Below are 22,005 nucleotides of genomic sequence, written 5' to 3' on the forward strand. Positions count from 1 at the left end.
TGTGCGTTTTTCTGTGTTTGTGTACAGGTAGAGGCCTTGCGACGAGCTGACCACCCGCCCAAGGAGTCCTACCGAATGTGTAAGGTCTAGAAAAACCGAAGTGAACGGAGAAGTTCATGGAGGTAGGCCTAGGCCCACTGGGGCTGTAGTGCCAAGGGGGGGGGGAAGTGTCTACTGGTAGATTATTTAACTGCCGATAATGAGTTTTGTACATTCATACGTACATACAAATGATTACGCAAAATTTAAATTATTTAAAAATTCCTTATATTATATAAATCCATTTATTATTAGCATAGTTTACAATTTCAGAATACCATTAAATTATTTCGTGAACCTTTTTTTCCCCCCTTTGGCGCTACAGCCCCAATTTGGGCCTTGGCCTACGTCCATGAAACTCCCCGTTTCACTTCGGTTTACTAGATCTTAGACATTCGGTACGGCTCCTTGGGCGGGTGATCAGCTCGTCGCAAGGCCTATACCTGTACACAAACACAGAGAAACGCACGCACATACACACACTAAATATCCATGTCCTGAGTGGGCTTCTAACCCACGATCCCGACTTCCGAACGAGCGAAGACAATGCATGTCTTAGACCGCTCGGCTACCGTGACCGGTTTCGTAAACCATTAAACACAGACAAGGGCATTTCACTAGTTTATAGAGCTACGGCAATAGCCATGATCCTGCGTACAGCTGAGCCCAGAAGAACAGCTACGCGTATGTCTTTCGCCAGCGAACGCCTTCATCTCCGACGCCACGTAAACCAGACTTGCAAAGAGCAGTGCCGCCTACTCACCTACTCAGGCTAAAAATAAAGGCAGGGGTCTAAAAAGATACACAACAAATGAGAAAGTGAATTTCTTTGCCGCTTCGTTCTGGCCTGACATTCTTGTTTCCTCCATATTGAGCAGCAAAACTAAAAGAGTTCTTGTTGTGGGATATACCGCCGTGCAGTCCGATGAAAGCCATGAAGCAGGCAGCAAGCACAGCCCTATTTTCTGCCTGCTCTATGCCGTTTCTTCCTTGGCTTACTTACTTATGGAGCTGAGCCCTTCTTGAGGAGAAACCAATTCTGCAGATACTCAAGAATTTACCAGCATTTGATGCAACCCGATGGTTCATTACCGTGTGCATAAGAGCCTTTCACTGGTCCCTATCCTGAGCCAGATCAATCCAATCCATACCATCCCATCCTGTCTCTCTAAGATCAATTTTAATATTGTCCACCCACTTACGCCTTGGTCTTCCCAGTGGTCTCTTTCTTTCCGACTTTCCCACCAATATCCTATATGCATTCCTTTTCTCCACAATTCGTGCTACATTCCCTGCCCACCTCATCCTCATTGACTTGATCATGTTGGCTTAGTTAGTCAGTTATTGGAGAGGAAGGCCACTCAAGGCCTGTATGCTTGTGTGTGTTTATTCTGTGTTTGTGATGTTCTGTGTATAGGTAAAGACTCTGCTATGGGCTGATCCCCGGTCCAAGGAGTCCTACCAACCGTGTATAAGATTTCTTTTATCCTTGGCACTACAGCCCCAGTGGACCTAGGCCTACCTCCATGAACTTCTCCGTTCACTTCGGTTTTCTTGATCTTACACATTCGGTAGGACTCCTTTGGCGGGTGATCAGCTCGTCGCAAGGCCTCTACCTGTACACAAACACAGAAAAACGCACATACACAAACTAAACATCCACGCCCTGAGTGGGATTTGAACCCACGATCCTGGTTTCCAAGCGAGAGAAGACATTACAAGCCGTGTATAAGATTAAGAAACCGAAAAAGCGGCCGAGGTCCAACAAAAGAACTGCACAGCCATAAACAGATATATAACTAGTATAATTAGCGGACCTACACATGCAGTTAGCAAGATATATTATTGATTTGTTCACAAAAATATCTTGGAACAGAAATATAAGGAACAACGCACCAGAAACAGAACAATAATGTTAAAGTAGCAGTTACAATGGCCACAAGATATAGAACACGTACGATGACGGACGCTGGGTTAGAATCCCGCTCGTGTCACTGACGTATGCACTCTCATTGTTGTGTTATCCTGTGTAAATGGAGACTTTGCAACAGCCGGACTTCTGTAGGACTCAGTGTTCAGAACCCAAAAGAGCAGTGATAAGTGACAAAGAAAAGAATAGGGTTATGAAATGTCGATTCTTAAGCTAAGAAATGAAATGAGTTAATTCTGCATTCATACTTCTCGAAGCTAACAGGACTTTGTTGTTACGATAACGATCCTCTGTTGTCCTTGGTGAGAGCCAGGAGCTGAGTGTTACAACAAAATGTGAAAACCAAGAAACATTTAGGGTTCTACAGTGCGGAGTTTCTGATTATTAATACTAATGGATGTTGGGAGCATTTACAGCTGTCAACATGTCTATAAGTTGGAATCGCTATGCTATCGCATTATTCGTGAAGTACTGGAGGAAACACATTTATCTTCCAACCGGAATTATAAATACAGCAAAGAAACTGACAGGCTGTTCAGTCCGCTGCTCTCATAAAGTGAACGCAATACGAAGGCTTGCAGACTGATCAACCGGCAGTAAACCGAATTGTGAGCAACTTTTAATTTTATATAAATAATAAATCAATTCTAACTGCACCGCAACACACACATAATATTCTCTGGAAAGAAATTTCACTTCTGCTCCATCATCTTATACGATTTCATCTCTGTGAAACACGGAGTCGGTAGTTAATAAGTATAACATGGTAGTGTCGTAGCTCAAGCTGGCTTCCCGGGTTCAATCCCAGGCATATGGGATTTGTGGTGGAAAAAGTGGCACTGGACACGTTTTCTCCTAGTACTTCGGTTTCCCCTCTCAATTCTCATTCCACCGACTGCTTCACATTCATCATCTAACATCCTGGGCTGGTACAATAGGCCAATTAGTGGCCGACGTACCAAGTGGACTCAGTCTCACCCCCACCCCCAAAAAATATAAGAAAACCTAAATAAGTAAAGTTATCTCTGTAACAGGCCGTGAAGGCCCATAGGGTTGTGAGACGTTGAGGTTCCCACATTATCCAGACAATCGGCTCAAAGATGGCGGTAAGGATGTCAGCCTTACGCGCCGGCCGCGCTTTAGTCCCTAGGAAAATTATTTAATTTAAATACAAAAAATATCCTTGAAGACAAAAATAAGTTCGTCCCGTGTATCTGTCTATATTGGAGGCGTCCGCAAGGAGAACATATGAGGACACAGAAAACATGTTAAACATTTTCGCATCATGAAAGAAATAAACCAGTGGTCATAGTTCGAACGGCATTCATGCAACTCTGCAGCCTAACTAAAAGTGGCAGGAGAGACTCCCTGGCTGAATTCCCTCTCGCCGATTATAAAATAACCGCCCAAAAGTGACAGCGAAAAGACGCAGATAAGTATTAAAAGATTAGGCACGCGGTAGCGTAGTTGGTTGAGGCACTATACTACAGGCCAGAAGGTCGCGGGTTCGATTCCCGATGATGTTACTGGATTTTTCAATTGACCTAATCCTTCCAGCTGCACAGGGCTCGACTCAGCCTATAACAGAGATGAGTACCAGAAATTTTCCTGGGGAGTAAAGAGCGGCCGGCTCGTAGGGCTGACAACCTTACCGCCATCTGTGACCCGATTGTCTAGATCAGCCGTGTCAAACATGCGGCCCCTCAACTTTTAGAGCTAATTGATATTAAAATCAATATTAAAATTTTAGTAGAAATGTTTTTTGTAAAGACAATTTTCCAACAGACCAGAAGACAAGAAGTCTCACGCAGACATAAATTAGCAGTCTGCAGGAAATTCAATGTTTTGCTTTTTCTAACAATTTCTTGTGTAATCTCTATTTTTATATATTGAAAAGCTGTTTGATATTTGTCAAAAATGGCATTCTCTTGCTTTTTAAAACTGTAAGATATGTGACTTTACCTAATTATATTGAAATTATTCCTAAATAATAAATAGAATTAAATTTCCTTGTATCAAAATCTAATGTATATTTCTATTTTGAAGTGCGGCCCTGGATTATTATTTATAGGGCTGAGGTGGCCCTCTGTACAAGTTTAGTTTGACATGCCTGGTCTAGATAATGTGGGAACCTCGACGTCTCACAACCCTATGGGCCTTCACGGCCTGTTACAGGGTTTACCTTTACCTTTTTAGGTACCGAATACATGTCTAGACCAATTTATTCGATTTTTAACTGACACTGTCTGTGAAGTTAGGAAATATACAAACAGTGCCTATTGTATTTTAAATGTTTCATTCTCCATAGAGCAAACAGTGGGTTCAGTTTGCACAAAGAGGATACCGTAAACCATAAATACTAAGAATTACCTTTGCGTGCAATATGACATCTAGCAAAGATTCCCACCAGCATACAGTTCGATATATCGGCTAACTAAAAGTTTCGCTCGTAAGTACGTTTATAAATTTAATATAAAACAAACTTCTGCATAAATACTCCAGGTTTTTAAATCGATCTGCGTGCCACTTCATATGTCCACATATAGGCGTTCATATGAATTATTATTAAACGGTAAGCGAAGTATTGATTTCTCATAGTTGTCGAGTAGTCAATTTCAAATTTTACAAAGAAACTCTTAACAAGAACTGCATACCGTTTCTAATTCTATCACACAGAAAGGACCGCCTATGTGGTCTAGTGGTCAGAGTTTCTGGCTACAGATCAAGATGTCCTGGATTGACTCCCGGGGCCACCAGATTTTCTAAGTAGTAGTGGGTCTCCAATGGCGTCCACTCAGCCTCGTGAGGATAACTGATGAGCTATTTCAAGGAAATAGCGGCTCCAGTCTAGAAGACCGAGATTAACGGCCGTACAGATCCGTTCCGCTGACCACGCGACACCCCCTATCCACTAAAGTTGGCACTAACTTCACCGACAAGCGGCGGTCGCTCGGTCGGTATAGTTTGCTTACGGAATAAATGCCACGGAGCTTGTTTACTTGTTTTTGTTTTCACGTTGACAAAATTTATACCATAAGTTAAATAATACAAGTTTCGTTCCCATTTCAGGTGGTGACAACACTGCATGTTGGTATTGCCGATGGCACGGAATTACAAAGAACACGTGGTGGGCTTCAATGGCATGGCATTAAAATAATTTTATTAATATCTGTATATTCCTTCAGGAGCTAATGGGGATACAGACGCGTTATGATGCCAGGCTATTTCTTATTTTATAAACTGAAAGCAGGCAAAAGGTCTTCTTAGAGGAACAAGGACGGTTCTCCTTAATACATTCTCCTGTGTGGCTGACCGACAGCGGTTATTTGCTAAGATGTACAGGCTATGCAGACAGACAGACTTGCGAATTATGGAAGGCCTGGAGAGACTCACGCACACTGCTCACTTGCCTAACCTGAGTGCGCCTAGGAATATTCAAATCGATTTATAGATTCCAATTAAACTCGACAGAAAATACACAGAAAGGTTTTGTACATAACCATAGTGGCGTTCAGTGTAGAACTGTACATTGTGGCATGCAGAACCGTTGCTAGGAGGCGACCACTAGAGAGATTACTGTACAACGGCAGTTGCTAGGCAGCGGTCCGCTAAAAACAGCATATGAATGGTCGGTGCGCTAAGTAACAACTGAACAGCAACAGAGGAATGGTTGGAGTAATGAGTTAGTTGTGGGCCAATCGCCAGCCGGTACGAACATAAGCACGGAAGCAGAGGACATTGTTGGGATCTGTCACCAGGCAACGACTGGTGAAGGCACATCAGATTGAGAATTACTATGTATTGTGGTGAATTGCAAAGTGTGTGAATTAGCAATAGAGCTATAGTTACTTTTAGTTTTGATCAGTAAGTGTTCAATAAATCCAATTACCAATCGAAACCCCGTCTATAGTCACACTCTGTACACGTGACAGTATTTTAAAAGCTTACTATTCTTTACGCTTGATAATATATGAAGTGGATAAAAAGAACGTGTTGAAACTCCGAAAACTTCGAGAGCCTGTATTGTTATGAGTAGTATCGAAAGCGAACAACATGAAGAATGAAGAAAGTGAGAGACAGCGAGAGAGAAACAGGGTGAGAAAGAAAGTGGAGGGAGGAGTAATGAAAGACACTACACTTAGGAGGGAAGACTAAAAGCTTTTCCGACTCTGAATAGTCCCTGGCAGTGCCCGCTCGTTCCCTCGTAGAGGTATGTAGGATAGGGTAAATCTTTGGGAAGTGAAGACGGTAAACCATTAGGAATTCGTTAAGATTTGAGGATTTTACGGCGGCGACTATGAAGAAAGCCGTCTTCTGGGACGTGGTGCCGTGTAGATACTGTGTTAACCGACGTTTCGGAGGAACGTCTGTCTGTTAGCACGCTGGTTCCTCGCTCGCGGATTTTCTTTTTTCTTCTATCCTGAAGGAGGCAATGCGTTCCTCCGAAACGTCGGTTAACACGATATCTACACGGCGCCAAATCTCAGAAGACTGCTTTCTTCATTAGAAATTCGCTTTGTTATGAGTATATGAACCCTGGAATTGATGTGAATAATAATCATTCAGTTCGTGCCTCTCAGAAAGCAAACAAAAACAAACTCTGTGGTTTTAGTCCGCAAGCGGACTATACCGACCGAACGACCGCCGCTTCTCGGCGAAGTTAGTGCCGACTTTAGTGGGTAGAGGGTGTCGCGTGGTCAGCGCAACGAAACCCGCGGCCATTGATTTCGGTTATTGAGTCTTCATTATGACAATCACATGGTAGACTTAAATGTTGATTATGGAAAGGGTTTAGTAGCTAAGATGGAAACCGTATGAAACGCATATATTCACTGTGTGGACAAAATGCACAGCCTTCTACTGTTCAAACAGGCAGCGTATATAGCAATAAAAGAATTTAAGTATCTGCCTGTGTATAAGTGTAGTGTCTTATCTGTAGATGACTCTGAATGCCAAGGGCCAAACAGCTGAATAGCACACATCAATGAACTAAAAGCGACGTCGAGGGAAGTGTTCGAGGCCTAACTTATGGAACTATCGCGGCACATACGTGGAGGTACTGAGAGAAATCACGGAAAACCTTAGTCAGGATCGTCAGTCCTTCGGCTGTGATTCAAACCGGGTACCTCCCAAATACAAGTCAGAAGCATTCCCGCTTGAACCAAATGGCTCAGTGAATAGTGTGTGAGGAAGTGAAGTGGATTTATCTGGCTCAGGATAAGGATCAGTGGCAGGCTCTTTTAAACATGGTAATGAACCTTCGCCTTCCATAAAAGGCACGACTGAGGGACTATCGACGAACTTATAAAAATGACCGATGCGTGATATTTAGGTGTTTAATTAATTTAAATTCTATGACCCTATCGTAGCAATTTTCACTGGTGTGCTCCGGCACACTGGTGTGACGCGAAGGGAACCCCAGATGTGCCGCGGCACACTGGTATGACGCGAAGGGTCCTCAGGTATGCCGCGGCACATGGTGTGACGCGAAGGGACCCCCAGGTGTGCCGCTGCACACTGGTGTGACGCGAAGGGACCACAGTTATGCCGCGGCACACTGGTATGACGTGAAGGGTCCGCAGGTGTGCCGCGGCATACTGATATGACGCGAAGGGACTGCAGGTGTGCCGAGGGAGCTAGAAGTAACGTCGAAAAGAATCGATAAAGAACTGGGGAATAAAAAGTTGTCGAAATCAGATTTTTTAAACAATGCAATGATTAGAATTTTAGCTACTGAAGTTTTAAACACAATCTCATTAATCGTTTATTTAAACAAAAAAACCTCTCTTTAAAGAAATTATGGTGTGCCTTCACAATTTTAGCGCCTTGTTCGGTGTCCCGTGAGTTGAAAAAAGTTGACAAATTCTGCTCCAACTGATGGACTGCTGAATAAGGTAACGAATATGAAATCATTATTAGATCTGGTCTCATACAATCCAATTTTTATAATTTTCTTGAGGACTATAACGAGTGATGGCTGTATAATGACGCTTCTCACGAAACGAAGACAGTTAACGAATGGACGAAGGAGATTATAGGAAACAACATGCTGAGGGAGTAAGACCGCTCGAAGACACGCGGTCCCAGCAACTCTGGAACCGGTTCTCCAACAGGAGAACTTCCGTCTCGCAAAGGACCAGGTGCGCGGTTGGAAATGCAGAAAGACGTAAGTATGTCCACGTCCCAGCACCTTGAGAAGATGCATAAGCTTATATTAAACTTTAACTTTATGGGTACGATTATGAAATTATCTGACGTTTTATAGAATACAAAATAATAAAATTCGATACATGTATTTGAATAAGCATAATACACGTAAATGGAGGTGCATACCAATGGGCAAGAAAACTTTCGCCGCAAAAACACTATGACATAACATTACGATTGTAACAACCTACCTTAACAGGACATATTATATGTACAGTTCTCAATTATATTTTAATTATGTAACTTATCTCCTTCAAAATCTTTACCTTTTATTGTATTTTATGTTTTATATTATTATATTATGCCGGTCACGGTAGCCGAGCGGTCTAAGGCATGCACTGTCTTCGCTCGCTTGGAAGCCGGGACCGTGGGTTCGGATCTGTTTCCTGTGAGGTACGAACTGAATTCTTATATATTATTCTTATACACTGCCGGTCACGGTAGCCGAGCGGTCTAAGGCATGTACTGTCTTCGCTCGCTTGGAAACCGGGATCGTGGGTTCAAATCCCATTCAGGGTATGGATGTTTAGTTTGTGTGTGTGCGTTTTTCTGTGTTTGTCTACAGGTAGGGGCCTTGCGACGAGCTGATCGTCCGCCCAAGGAGTCCTATCGAATGTGTAAGATCTAGAAAAACCGAAGTGAACGGAGAGGTTCATGGAGGTAGGCCTAGGCCCACTGGGGCTGTAGTGTTAAGGAAAAAAAATATTATATTATGGTATACTGCTGAAAATCCAACACTGCACTGAATTCTATATAGCATGCAATTTAATAGCTTAATAACACGTTAACTGTGTATTTGCTTGATGATGGCTTTTGTAAAAAGCCGAAACATGTAAATTCTGTTAAACATTAACTGCTTTGTTGTGTTGTGATGGATTTTAATAAAGAAAATTTTTATGATAGTACAGCTTATTTGTAGTTTAAAACTTTACAACACGGAAAATAAACTACGTACAAATGTCACGTGGTATTATTATTAATGTTTTATTGGTTCTATCTCTTCACGCGGAATACAGAACGCATTTGTTTCAAAGCTAAAAACTTGGACTTGCGCAATATTGAGAGCATTCCACGTGTAAGTATGTACAAGGGAGCAGACGATTGTAGATGGGGCAGAGATCGACAGATGCAAGGCCCGAACTGCTGTGTAAGTATTTTTGTTTTTCTCGACGTTACTGTTACACGATCCAGGCTCTTGCTCCGAACCTCGTACGCAGGACGCAAGGAAGGTAGGGTAAACTGCGGTAACTGGGAAGGCAGATGTAACTGTCTCCTTTAAAGCATGGGGAAATCGGAGGGGAAGACTTCCGAAGTAGTGACAATGGTACAAACTACTGTCCCTTTATTCGTCTGAAGGGACTGCTACGGTATTCGCAAGGCTGGACTGATGAAAGGCACGAGATCTCAGAAATGCATGCGGATATCCTAACCGAAATTCAAACCTGGTACCTCGTGCACACAAGAGATGCTAACTAATCAACTAGTACGTCAGATAGTTTATGCTTTATCAAAACATCGATAAAAATATGTTAGTTATCTGTATGGTGGTAGCGCAGTTGGTTGAGGCACTATGCTACAAGCCTGAAGGTCACGGGTACGATTCCCGATGAGGTCACTCAATTTTTTTTTCAATGCGTCTCATCCTGACATAGCCCTGGGATCGATTCAGCTTCTAACAGAAATGACTACCAGGAATCTTCCTGGGGTAAAGGGCGGCCGGAGGCTGATAAACTTACCGCTATCTGTGAGTCGAATGTCTAGCAAATGTGGTAGCCTCGACGTCTCACAACCTTATGGGCATCCACGGCATGTTACAGGGATACCTTTACTTTTTAGTTATTTGCATGTGTAATCTAAAATGAGGTAGAGGCCTTGCGAAGAGCTGATCACCTGCCAAAGGAGTCCTACCGAATGTGTAAGATCTAGAAAAACCGAAGTGAACGGAGAAGTTAATTCAGGGGGGCCTAGGCCCACTGGGGCTGTAGTGCCAAAGGGGGAAAAATGTAAAATGAGAATAAATGACAGAGGTTTCACCAACAATATCCATGCCAAAACCTATCAAAACTTGACGATCGCTAAGCAACGACATGAGTAATGAATAACTAATTAACCAGCAGGCTCTATTGTGTACGACTTTCTTTTTAATTATGATTTCTCAGTTGTTCAAGAATTTCTCTGCTTGTACGGAACTCCACGGCCAGAAACTTGCGACATTAGACCTAATCTTGAGTAACTTGAATCTGGGGCACGCCCTGAATTCATAGAGTTCATTTAAACATTATTTTCCAACCCTCGTCTATGTCGATCAGCCACAGTGTCTTCCTTAAGATTTCTTGACCAAAATTCTGTAGCCCTCTTTCACTCTCTTCACGTGTGCTACGTATGACACGGTTTCATTCTCACTGATTTAGTTACCGTGCAGTAATAATATTACCGGTAACTCAGAAATGCAAATTATGCATCTTGTTGTTGAGCCTACCAAAGAGTAGCTTTCTTTTCAATACAGCAGAAAATCTTTTAATCTTAATCTTCCATCAGTTGAACGATCGAAATGAAGAAGTACTTCAATAGTATGTATATACAGCATTCCCTTCCATATTCTACATTAAACCTTCTGATTCAAATAATCATTGTATTTCCGTCCACTGAACACGCGTGAGCCCGCGTGCTGTCCCTAGTGTAAAAATTCGAAACCGTCTTGCCCCCTTAATTCAAGCTCTTTATTTTATTTATTAAAAATTTAAGATCCGCCGTATTAGCAACTGAAAAACATCGTGATGCTGGTTGTTTGTACTATTTCTAGAAATGTGTTTCAGACACACACACGTACATAAGGAAAATATGTAAGATGTGGCTGGAAGAATCAACAAATTTGATTAAATGTTTGACTGCACACACGAAGCTGTTATTCGGTCCTAATTTTTTATAATTTCTTTTCTTTAATTGATTTCGGAACTCGTAACAAGATTGCGTATATCTTCTAGAATCAAATGAGGAGGCGAAGACGAATTACGAACATGGAAAGAAGAGATTGTATCCTACTTTGAAGCACAATTCCAGGACTTGGCTAGGCAGACTGGGTAATAAATTGCGAAAATTCTGGATCTCCCGAACACGGTACAAGAATGTGTACACGATATCGTTCATGTTAGTTTCAGAGTTTCAAACTAAGAAAATACACATAAAAAAGTGAGGTTATGCAACAGTCTGTTTGCGCGTTACAACTAGAACGAAACCTGGCAGACAGCAACCATCGTCATTTTAATATACAAAGAACAAACACGAGTCTAATGGAAGACAATGTAATTGTGGGCGCGGTTATGGGTTCAAGGTCTTTGTGAAAGTGAACAAAAATCAGTACAGAACAATAATGACGTATAAATTAAAAGGCCGAGACGACCAGACCACTCACGTTTGGCTGAGCTGATGAGAAGCCAGAGGCAATAAGAACAAACAGATGTCTAGTTATCGATCACTGTTCACTAGGTCACGAGAAACAGCAAGTTTTCCCCGCCATCTCAACACTTCCACTACAACGGATCACGAGCACTTTCATTTTAATGGGATCGAAATCTGTTCTAATAGCGTACATGTCTGTGTACTTCCAGTTGCAGCACTTATCTCACACACAGCAGACTTACATTACGCTGAAGCTATCGGTCGCAGTTTGCATCTGTCTCCTTGGTTCTGTGCTTTTCACACTCCAACTCGCTCACTGATTCCCCTATCTCTTAACACAAGTACTGCAGTCGCTTGCTTGGCTTCCTCGCTGACGCTCCGCTCCTGGGTCTGTTTACAATTCATCTAGCCACTGTATACAAGAGGCGGACCCTACGCAACGCTACAATCAACAACCACACACACAGACAGACAGACAGCGTGTTCCCTCCACTCCCGGCTGACAGTCCTGCCTGTAGCTGCAGCATAGAAATCATCAAAAAAAGAATCACCCTTCTTCGTCTGACAGTAAGGGAGGCGATATAAAATGGAAGGGTGTAAGGATTTTCCTAGGGGTGCGGGCACGTGCCCTGGTGTACGAAGCCTTTTTATTCATCCTCCCTTTACTCTTATAACTACCCTGAAAACAACACCCCTCTGGTTCGTGTCAGCCATAGTTTCAACCCTTAAAAGAGAAAGAAACTGGTGTTAGATGAGAGCGAGAAGACTTCATGTAATATTTTTCTGTGCAGTAGTCACGAAATGGAGGGGGGATAAATCAATACTGTAGTATATTTGTACTGAGGGTGGTGGGGAATGAAGGGGGTGGNTCTTCACCCAGAATTGTTTTAATTCTTTGTGTTGTGTTGACCACGTTTGTTCTCAACTTAACCACTGTCCCTTTTTCTTTAGAAATTTCCAGTTGATGCTTCCTATGCGAGTATATCCGCACATTGTTGTGAAAACTTCAATAAGTGTTTCCCTCTCTTCTGTAGAATGAATTTCAGCTTTCGGAAATATATAAACACTCGTCCAATCTCTGCCAGGGAAAAAAAAAAGGAAAAAAGAAATACAGTTCCTTGAATTTCTATGTGTCGAGTAAGCTAGACGGTTCCTTGTATTTTCGTTCTTTTAAGATTTGAGGTTTTCACGGCGGTGACTATAAAGAATGCCGTCTTGTGGGATGTGGCGTCCTGTAGATCTTGTAGTCTACAGCCACCTGCTCAAGCTGGTTCTTCGCTCTCGGATTTTTCTACCGTGAAGAAGGAGGTGATATGTTCCTCCGAAACATCGGTTGACACAAGATCTACACGGCGCCACATCCAAAAAGACGGCATTCTTCTCGTTATTTCAACTTGTGACCAGGAAAATGTTTGAAATTTATTTTTCTTGATCCGAAGTCTACACACAATCTGGCGTTACTGGAGGTTGCACATGTATTCAGCGCATAAGTACACTTAGAAACACGTCAGGCTTTAATCTGGAATATTCGCCTGAAAGATTCGGTGTCCTAACTTCTTTTTTTTTTTTTCCTGTGGTGCTACAGCCCCAATTTGGGCCTAGGCCTACCTCCATGAAACTCTCCGTTTCACTTCGGTTTACTAGATCTTACACATTCGGTATGACTCCTTAGGCGAGTGATCAGCTCGTCGCAAGGCTTCTACCTGTACACAAACACAGAAAAACGCACACAAACATCCATGCCCTGAGTGGGATCCGAACCCACGATCCCGGCTTCCGAGCGAGCGAAGACAGTGTACGCCTTAGTCCGCTCGGCTACCGTGACCGGTAACTTCTTCTTTAGCCTGATTCATTATTTATTTAGCGACATCTGGTAAACTGCAGAGATTATAATTCCATTGGCCACCGTTGAGTAAGTTTTATCGCAAATTATAAACCGAGAAAAACTGTGGATGTAACCTACAGTGGTCTGTCATGTGATATTCTTCCAGGATTAACCTGCAGGGACAATGAAAACTTCAGTCTGGACATTCAGTCTCTGGACCAAATTTCGATCCAAGAGCCTCCCGAATACCAACGAATGTCCATAGGATTATACGCATTATCGATAAGCTGATTTATAATGCATCAAAAACGTTTAATTTGGCTGTGGGCTAAATTACCTCGCGGGTTTCACTCTACAACACTTAAAGACTGCCAAAGTAGGTCGCAGATGCGGACGTTATGGGTCTAGCTTCTATTAGCATTCATCTGATTCTGTCGCTGCCATGGACCAACTAGACTATGTTTCCTTGCCTAATTCAACTCCTGTGCAAATCGTAATATATGTAATTTCTCCAGGTTCCGTATTCAACTTTTTTTTTTTTTCATTGCACTACAGCCCCAGTGGGCCTAGGCCTACCTCCATGAACTTCTCCGTTCACTTCGGTTTTTCTAGATCTTACACATTCGGTAGGACTCTTGGGCGGGTGATCAGCCCGTCGCAAGGCCTTTACCTGTACACAAACACAGAACAACGCACACAAACATCCATGCCCTGAGTGGGATTCGCACCCACGATCCCGGCTTCCGAGCGAGCGAAGACAGTACATGCCTTAGACCGCTTGGCTACCGTGACCGGCAGTGTATAAGAATAATATATAAGAATTCAGTTCGTACCTCACAGGAAACAGATCCGAACCCACGTTCCCGGTTTCCAAGCGAGCGAAGACAGTGCATGCCTCAGACCGCTCGGCTACCGTGACCGGCTCCGTATTCAACTATAACCTCAAATAATGGAGCTGGAAATTAAGCCAATTTATTCATCACATAACGGCGCAATGAGGAGCTTCATAACTTGTACTCTTCTCCAAGTGTAATTAGAATGATCAAGCCAAGGAGGATGAGGTGGGCAGGGCATGTAGCAAGAATGGGGAGATGAATGTATGCAGGATATTGGTGTGAAAGCCAGAAGACCAAGACGTCGGTGGGCCGCGCCATAGCTCAAGCGGTTAGTCGCTGGCTTCTCATCGCGGCGGCCCGGGTTCGATCCCGGGTCTGGGTAAGTGGGATTTGTGGTGGACAAAGTGGCGCTGGGGCAGGTTTCCTCCGAGTACTTCGGTTTCCCCTGCCAATCTTCATTCCACGAAATTCTCCATCATCATAATCACCAAGGGCAGGTGCAATAGGCTAATCAGTGGTCGCCATGCCGAGTGGACCCTACTGGACTCCACCCCCCTACTAACCACATGAAAAGAAAAAGACGTCGGTGGGTGGACAATATTAAAATGGATCTTAGAGAGACAGGATGGGGTGGTATGGACTGGATTGATCTCGCCCAGGATAGGGAACAGTGGAGGATTCTTGTGAATACGTTAACGGACCTTTGGGTTCCATAAAATTCTGGGAAGTTCTGCATTAACTGGCGGCTTCTCAAGAAGGGCTCAGCTCCATGAATTTAGTCAGGTATCCTATTCTCAAGGAAATCTGTACTTCTCTCTATATGCCTATAAATGCCTTTATCGACAAGGCAGCCGTCAGAACTCAGACTTCGAACAACACTTATCGACATTCAATGGAAGATCCTAAAATGGAGTGGTGACGTGGTGACAACATTTTGAGAGAGAAATGTTGCTTTCATTAAAGTAATTTCTGTGTTGACATCCGGTCTAGAAAACCGAAATTAAAGGCCGTGGGGATCCGTAGCGCTGACCACGCGACACCCTTTATCCGCAAAAGTTGGCATTAATTTCGCCGACAAGCGGTGGTCGCTCGGTCGTTATAGTTCACTTGCGGACTAAAGCCACGGAGTAATCAGTAGTCTGTGTTGAAAGCAGCGAATGTAATCTTTTGCTTCAGAAACCAAGCTATGAACTACTATGGTCTTCTGGGTTGTAACAGCGTACATCTCGATGGAAGTACACCGACGTTTCGGGAGAACTTAGGAGAGTATCATGAATAGGAAACATGTTTTTATTTAACCAAGTCATGGAACCCATTATCTCCTCCTTAAGGAACGTATGAGATGCCCCTTCCAGGTCCTTGCATACTGTCCCTTTCAGGGAACGGGCTCTGTCCATTCTCGTTTCCTCTTTTCCTTTTGATTCCCCGTCCCCTGCTTCGGTTATTCCCCCCCCCCCCCCCCCCCCCCCCNCATAAGTACGGAAGACTGCTCACCCTACTTCTACCACTTCACGGTAAGTGGACGAACTTCTTAAGGGCCAAACCGACTTACTTTCCTGTGGCTCCTACTAGTTCTGAGCGCCCTTATAGACAATGACCACTCACTCGATCTCTCGAAATTCCTTTCTGACCCACATGAGACCAAGTTTTATACGCGCATGCGTTCAGCTCGCCGCCTGATTCTCACTTGGCATAAACTTCGATCCTGGAAATGGAGTTACATTTTGTAGAAACGTCAGTGGACAACTACTGAACTACACGCCATTACAACGCTGCCATTGCTGTAAGAACCTCATTTAACCAGGGATTCAAACAGCATTAAACGTTTTCTTGCTGATAGTGCGCAGAAGCTTCGCAAGGCGTTTATTAATTTCAATTTGCACGTACTCCAGTACGTGACTGACTGTTGTCCTTAGGTTTCCGGCTGATGTGTCTCATACGAAATTCATCCTAAATATGGAGATTGCAATACACACCGAAATACTGGAATAACTTCGATATTCGGCCCAGCTAGAGCCGAAAAGACGAAGCTAAACTTTATGTGATTAATTTACTGAATGACTCAATGACAAATCTATATTAGGCCTAATACAAAACATCCAGGAAATTCCAGATCATATCACAGCCGGCTGGGGGCACGCGGTAGCGTAGTTGGTTAAGGTATACTACAAGCCGGAAGGTCGCGGGTTCAAGTCCCGATGAGGTCATTGGATCATTTGCCGGAAAATAACCGAAGCTTAAATCCTTGACTTATTAATGGACATAACTTGACATGAAATTAAAAGGTAAAGTTATCCGTGTGCTTAACTAACTAAGCACTACGCCATGAAGATGTATGGGGGAGTGGATGTATGGGTCCACTTTTTTTTGACCTCGGCACTAGTTGGAGGTGAGTAGTCATCTTCATGCCTCTGCCACTTTACCTTCGAGGAAAGAGCACCCGGTACCCATTGGAAAGGGGGCTGGGTGGGCCCTTGAAGCGGTCTGGACGATGTGGAAGAAGATAACATTCTTGAAGTTACCAGGACACGAACTCCGACCCCTCAGTCGTCCAACCCGTAGCCAATCGCTATACCGAATGCGTTATCTCGCCTACTACTTGACATGATATATTCTTTTTTTTAGACAATTTCTGATTCAAATTCAACTAAACTCGTATTTAAGCTGTCATACAAGTTTAACACCATGCTGACTGAGTCAGACCAAGTTGTGCTGCTATTTCTCTCAGTAACCGAGTAATTCCACGGAGCCGAGACCCCCTAACAAGGTGTCAGTCGCTCACCTACTCAAAAATGTCCTAATATTTTACGGAACCCCAACGTTCGTTGCGGCGTTAACAGGGCTTCTCCACTGGTCTCTATCCTGCGCCACATGAATCCAATCCATACCAGCCCATAATATTTCTTTATGATCAATTTTTATATTAGCCTCCCACCTACGTCTAGGTCTTCTTAGGGGTCTCTTTCCTTCTGGCTTTCCCACCAAACCCCTTAAGCAATCTTCTTCTCTCCAAAGCGTGCTACATGACCTGCCAATGGCATCCTCTTCGACTTGAGCGCTCTAATTACCTTTGCCAAGGAGTGCAACCATGGAGCAGTTTTCACCTGCATATTTTTCATTTTACTTCGGTCCAAATAATCTAAACACCCACTGACCCCCCCCCCCTTAATGTCAGGGACTAAGTTTTACATCAATACAAATTACAAGCAAAACCTTTGTTTCGTACATAATAATTTTTACGCTTTTATACAACAGATGAGTAGACAAAATATTCTGAACTGAATGGTACAAGATTATTATCACTGGCTCTACGGCCCCCTTGGGCCCTGGCCTCTGATTGTCAGTTTCATGATCATTTTACAGACGGTGGGACTCCTTAGACGGGTGATCACCTCGTCGCAAAGATTCTACCAAAACACAGGACTAAACAGACACATACCAAACACCCGTGTTTGTGTGGGAACCGAACCCACGAGCCCGGCTTCCGAGCGAGCGAAGACAGTACGTACATGCCTTAAGAGTCTAAGGCATGTACTGTCTTCGCTCGCTCGGAAGCCGGGATCGTGGGTTCGGATCTGTTTCCTGTGAGGTACGAACTGAATTCTTATATATTATTCTTATACACTGCCGGCCACGGTAGCTAAGCGGTCTAAGGCATGTACTGTCTTCCCTCGCTCGGAATCCGGGATCGTGAGTTCGAATCCCACACAATGCATAATGTTTCGTATGTATATGTGCTCATTCTGTGTTTGTGTTGTCCTGTGTTTAGGTAGAGGCCTTGCGACGAGCTGATCACCCGTCCAGGGAGTCCTACCGTCTGTAAAATGATCATGAATCTGAGAAATCAGCCCCATGCTCCAAAGTGAGAGCGGGAGGGAGTGGACTGTAGTTCCCAAATACTTGAACTTACAACGCATTTTAAAAGGATCTATCGGCTACCTTTATCTTATGATTCTGTCCTGAATTCTAGTGACGAGACAGCAAACTCAAACCAAATAAGCTTATCACATTACATGTTTACAAACGCAGCTCGAAAGAGTGAGATAGGATCCCAGAAAGCGGATGGACGGAGGACATATGCTGAAGAAGTAAGAGAGGGTAGAACCACAGCCTCAGAAATGCCAAGCAGCCATGCTGGCATTGGTTTGTCTCTACAAGATTTTCTGGTTGGGTTTTGTATAAGAAATGCATTAAATCATGTCCCGTTGTTCGAAGTGTTAGCACGGTGTAGAAATGTTGATACATTCACAAGTAAATATATCAGACTCGAGGAATCTTTTCTCCTTAGTAATCACGCAGGAGTTATAAGTGGTTTGTTTATGTGATTTTTGTTTGTTAATAGCTTCTGTGTTTTGTTTATTCGTGATGTGTTTGTTATATAGTGCTGTTTAACCAACGAATAGTCACACTAATGCTTTTCAACCTTTTAACTGAGAAATTAAACTGAATTCAAGTTTACAACAGTTGTCAGGGCTTTCCAAATTCCGCCTTGGGGCCTAAATCGTGCTTTCGTAAATCTTAAAAGTATTCTGATACGTGAACCACCAAAAAAGTATCCTATTCATGTCACGTAAGTTCAGACAGTATGGTAACTGAATACTATTGTAAGCGATTTGATCGACGCGTTGCCAGGCAACAGCTCTCTAAACAGTGTACAGCAACCAACAATAGACGAGGCTGTGTTTTCTATGTCTTCCGCGCACCGCTCAGTCCTGGTAACGGACGAATGAATTTACAGTCTGGCACGTGACAGTGTTTTCTGTGTGGTCTGCGCTACGCAACATTAGAACTGTGTTTTCTGTGGGGAACGGGTCCACTCAGCCTCGTTGTGTTAATTGAGGAGCTATTTAAAAGAAATGGCGGCTCCAGTCTAGAAAATCAAGATTAACGGCCGCGGGGATCCTTTGCGCTGAACACGCGACAGCCTGTATCCGCTGAAACTGGCATTAACTTCGCCGACAAGCAGCGGTCGCTCGGTCGGTATAGTTCGCTTGCGGACTAAGGGCCACGGAGTTTGGTTCTATTACTTTATTTTGTAATGACGTTTCCAAATATTGCGGTAAAAAGTGGAAGATAAAATTTAGGTGCTAGGAAATAGGCACACGTTAAGGAAAAAATTGAGATAGGTCTAACAATAACAACTTCAAAGAAGAGCATGAACGCTTATATATACACACATATATGTACACATATGCCCCCGAAATATTTTAGTTACGTATTTCATTCTATGAAACATTTTATTGGACCAATATCAGAGATGTTTATCATTAGTCGATTAACGAAAATAATATTACAGCTTATACACCCGTTGCTAAGCTGTGACTCTGTAAACAGCGGCCGTTGCTATGTAACGGACGCACACAATACAATAATTGGCTTATGCAAACCGTTCTGAGCAACGGCTCGGCAATCACGTTCGCGCGGAAACGAGACGCATGCAATAGAAGAGCGGTGTTTTCTATGCGGTCCGCGCAAAGACTGTTGATATGCAACGGTACGCCTCCTCAACAATAGAGGCTTGTTTTCTGTGTGGTCCGTACCGAGGAGTTATCCTGAAGACAACTACTGCTAGAGTTCAGTGAGATCCCGCGTGGAGGCGAGTTCGAATACCTCCACCGTAGCNAGCCCCGCGGCACTCGGACCTGAGAAAGAATGCACTGACGAGGACCGGTAGTAACTGTAAACGACAGACCCATCCTCTCGTCAGATAGAATGTCCCATAAGGATTATGGTCGAAAATGTTCAGTTAAAAAGTAATTGGTCTTGAGTCTCAAGAGGACCTGACGCCAAGACGAACTGATGGACGGTAACCCGCCAGTCGTAAAGTAACTTTGACTCTGACTCTGACTCTGACTACAGTTCACTGAAGTTGTTTTTTATTGCTAGTGGGGTGGGTCTAAGTCCCTTGTACTCCAAAGCCGTTAGATGTTAATTTCTTGAGACTCATACATCAGCTCAGCCGGAGCAGTAACACAGTACCACCCGCTCAGCTATTTTTTCCCCCCTTTTACACTACTGCCCCAATTTCGGCCTGGGCCTATCTCCATGAAACTCTCCGTTTCACTTCGGTTTACTAGATCTTAGACATTCAGTAGGACTCCTTGGGCAGGTGATCAGTTTGTCTCATGGCCTCTACCTGTACATAAACACAGAGAAACACACACATCCATGCCCTGAGTGGGATTCGAAACCACGATCGAGCGAGCGAAGATAGTTCATGCCTCAGACCGCCCGGCTACTGTGACGGACACCGGATAACTATACTACACCATAAACATAAGTCACAAACGCTGCACTAGGCAAGGGAGCGATTCGCATTCACAATTTCTAATTAAAAATGAAATTAAAATTACGAGACTTGGTTTTACGTTTATGCTATTACAGACCACAATACAATAACCAATAGAGAAGCGATCGTAAAGTCCACTTGTATGTTATTATAGCTTGTGGGTACTAGGAAAATGTTGGGCTATTCTCTGTTCAGGGGGAAGAAGATTATAGTATTCACAGTACTGATCGTGGCCTATTCTGTGTACGTGATAGCGTAGCCATCTGTGGAGAGCAAACTCTTCATTAGACTCAATAAAAGCAAAACAACATTTGAATATCCCACTGTGACACTCCCTCTTTAATTGCTGTCTACTAAAGCTACATAACAAGAGAAATTTGCATTTTCAACACTTGTAAGCAGGATTCCTAAAGGATACGTAATTGAATAAAACAAATGTTATCATTTAAAGGTAAGCCTGCATTGTAATCACATGCAGAACTTCCTCGGTAGCGTATGCCACGCGATCTTCACACGATTCTACTGGCCTCTGTTAAACATGGCAACGGTAATGGCAAATTTGACGCTGATCAACGTCTCACGAATAAAAAGGAATAAAGCGTCACATGATTACAGAAGCTTCAACTGGCAGTATTTCATTGAGGTTCAGTGATTGTCTTCAAATTGTAAAAGGTAAAACTATCCCTCTAACAGGTCTTGAAGGCCCATCGGGTTGGGAGACGCCCAGGCTCCCACATTTTATCTAGACAATCGCCTCACAGATGGCGGTAAGATTGTCAGCCTTACGCGCCGGCCGCCCTTAACCCCCCAGGAAGATTCCTGTTACCCATTAGTGTTAGAGGCTGAGTCGACCCCAGGGCAATAGTGCGGCTGGAAGGATTAGATAAATTTAAAAAACAATCCAACTCATCGGGACTCGAACCAGCGACCTTCTGGCTTTAGCATAGTGCCTCAACCAACTACGCTACCGTGTGACCCCGTCTTCAAATGGTATCCAGCCTAACTCTTGGACGAGCCTGAGGAACAAAGATCTGCTGGGATCATCTAAACATCTCATATCATTGGAAGCGCTTAGCTCAGAATGACGCACTTGAAACTCAGAACAATATTCATGGCTTCGGATGCATACGGAGCGTTTGTATAGGGCTACTACTACTACTAGTAGTACTACTATAATAATAATAATAATAATAATAATAATAATAAAGTAAAGTAAAGCTATCCCTGTAACAGGCCGTGAAGGCCCATAGGGTTGTGAGACGTTGAGGTTCCCACATTATCTAGACAATCGGCTCAAAGATGGCGGTAAGAGCAGCCTTACGCGCCGGCCGCGCTTTAACACTCTGGAAAATTATTTAATTAATTTCTGGTACTCATTTCTGTTAAAGGCTGAGTCGACCCCAGGGTCACAGTGCGGCTGGAATGATTAGGTCAATTGTAAAAAACAATCCAACTCATCGGGACTCGAACCAGCGACCTT

At 43.5% G+C, this 22,005-nt stretch overlaps 1 protein-coding gene across 1 annotated transcript in view; it reads right to left on the reverse strand.

The window, feature by feature from the left end:
• LOC111872068 (forkhead box protein P1) overlaps window positions 1-22,005 on the reverse strand; it is a 601,128-nt gene that overhangs the window by 405,149 nt on the left and 173,974 nt on the right. The window lies entirely within an intron of this gene.

Source organism: Cryptotermes secundus, unplaced genomic scaffold (assembly GCF_002891405.2).
Source record: "Cryptotermes secundus unplaced genomic scaffold, Csec_1.0 scaffold162, whole genome shotgun sequence".
In the NCBI taxonomy this organism is placed as follows: Eukaryota; Metazoa; Arthropoda; class Insecta; order Blattodea; family Kalotermitidae; genus Cryptotermes; species Cryptotermes secundus.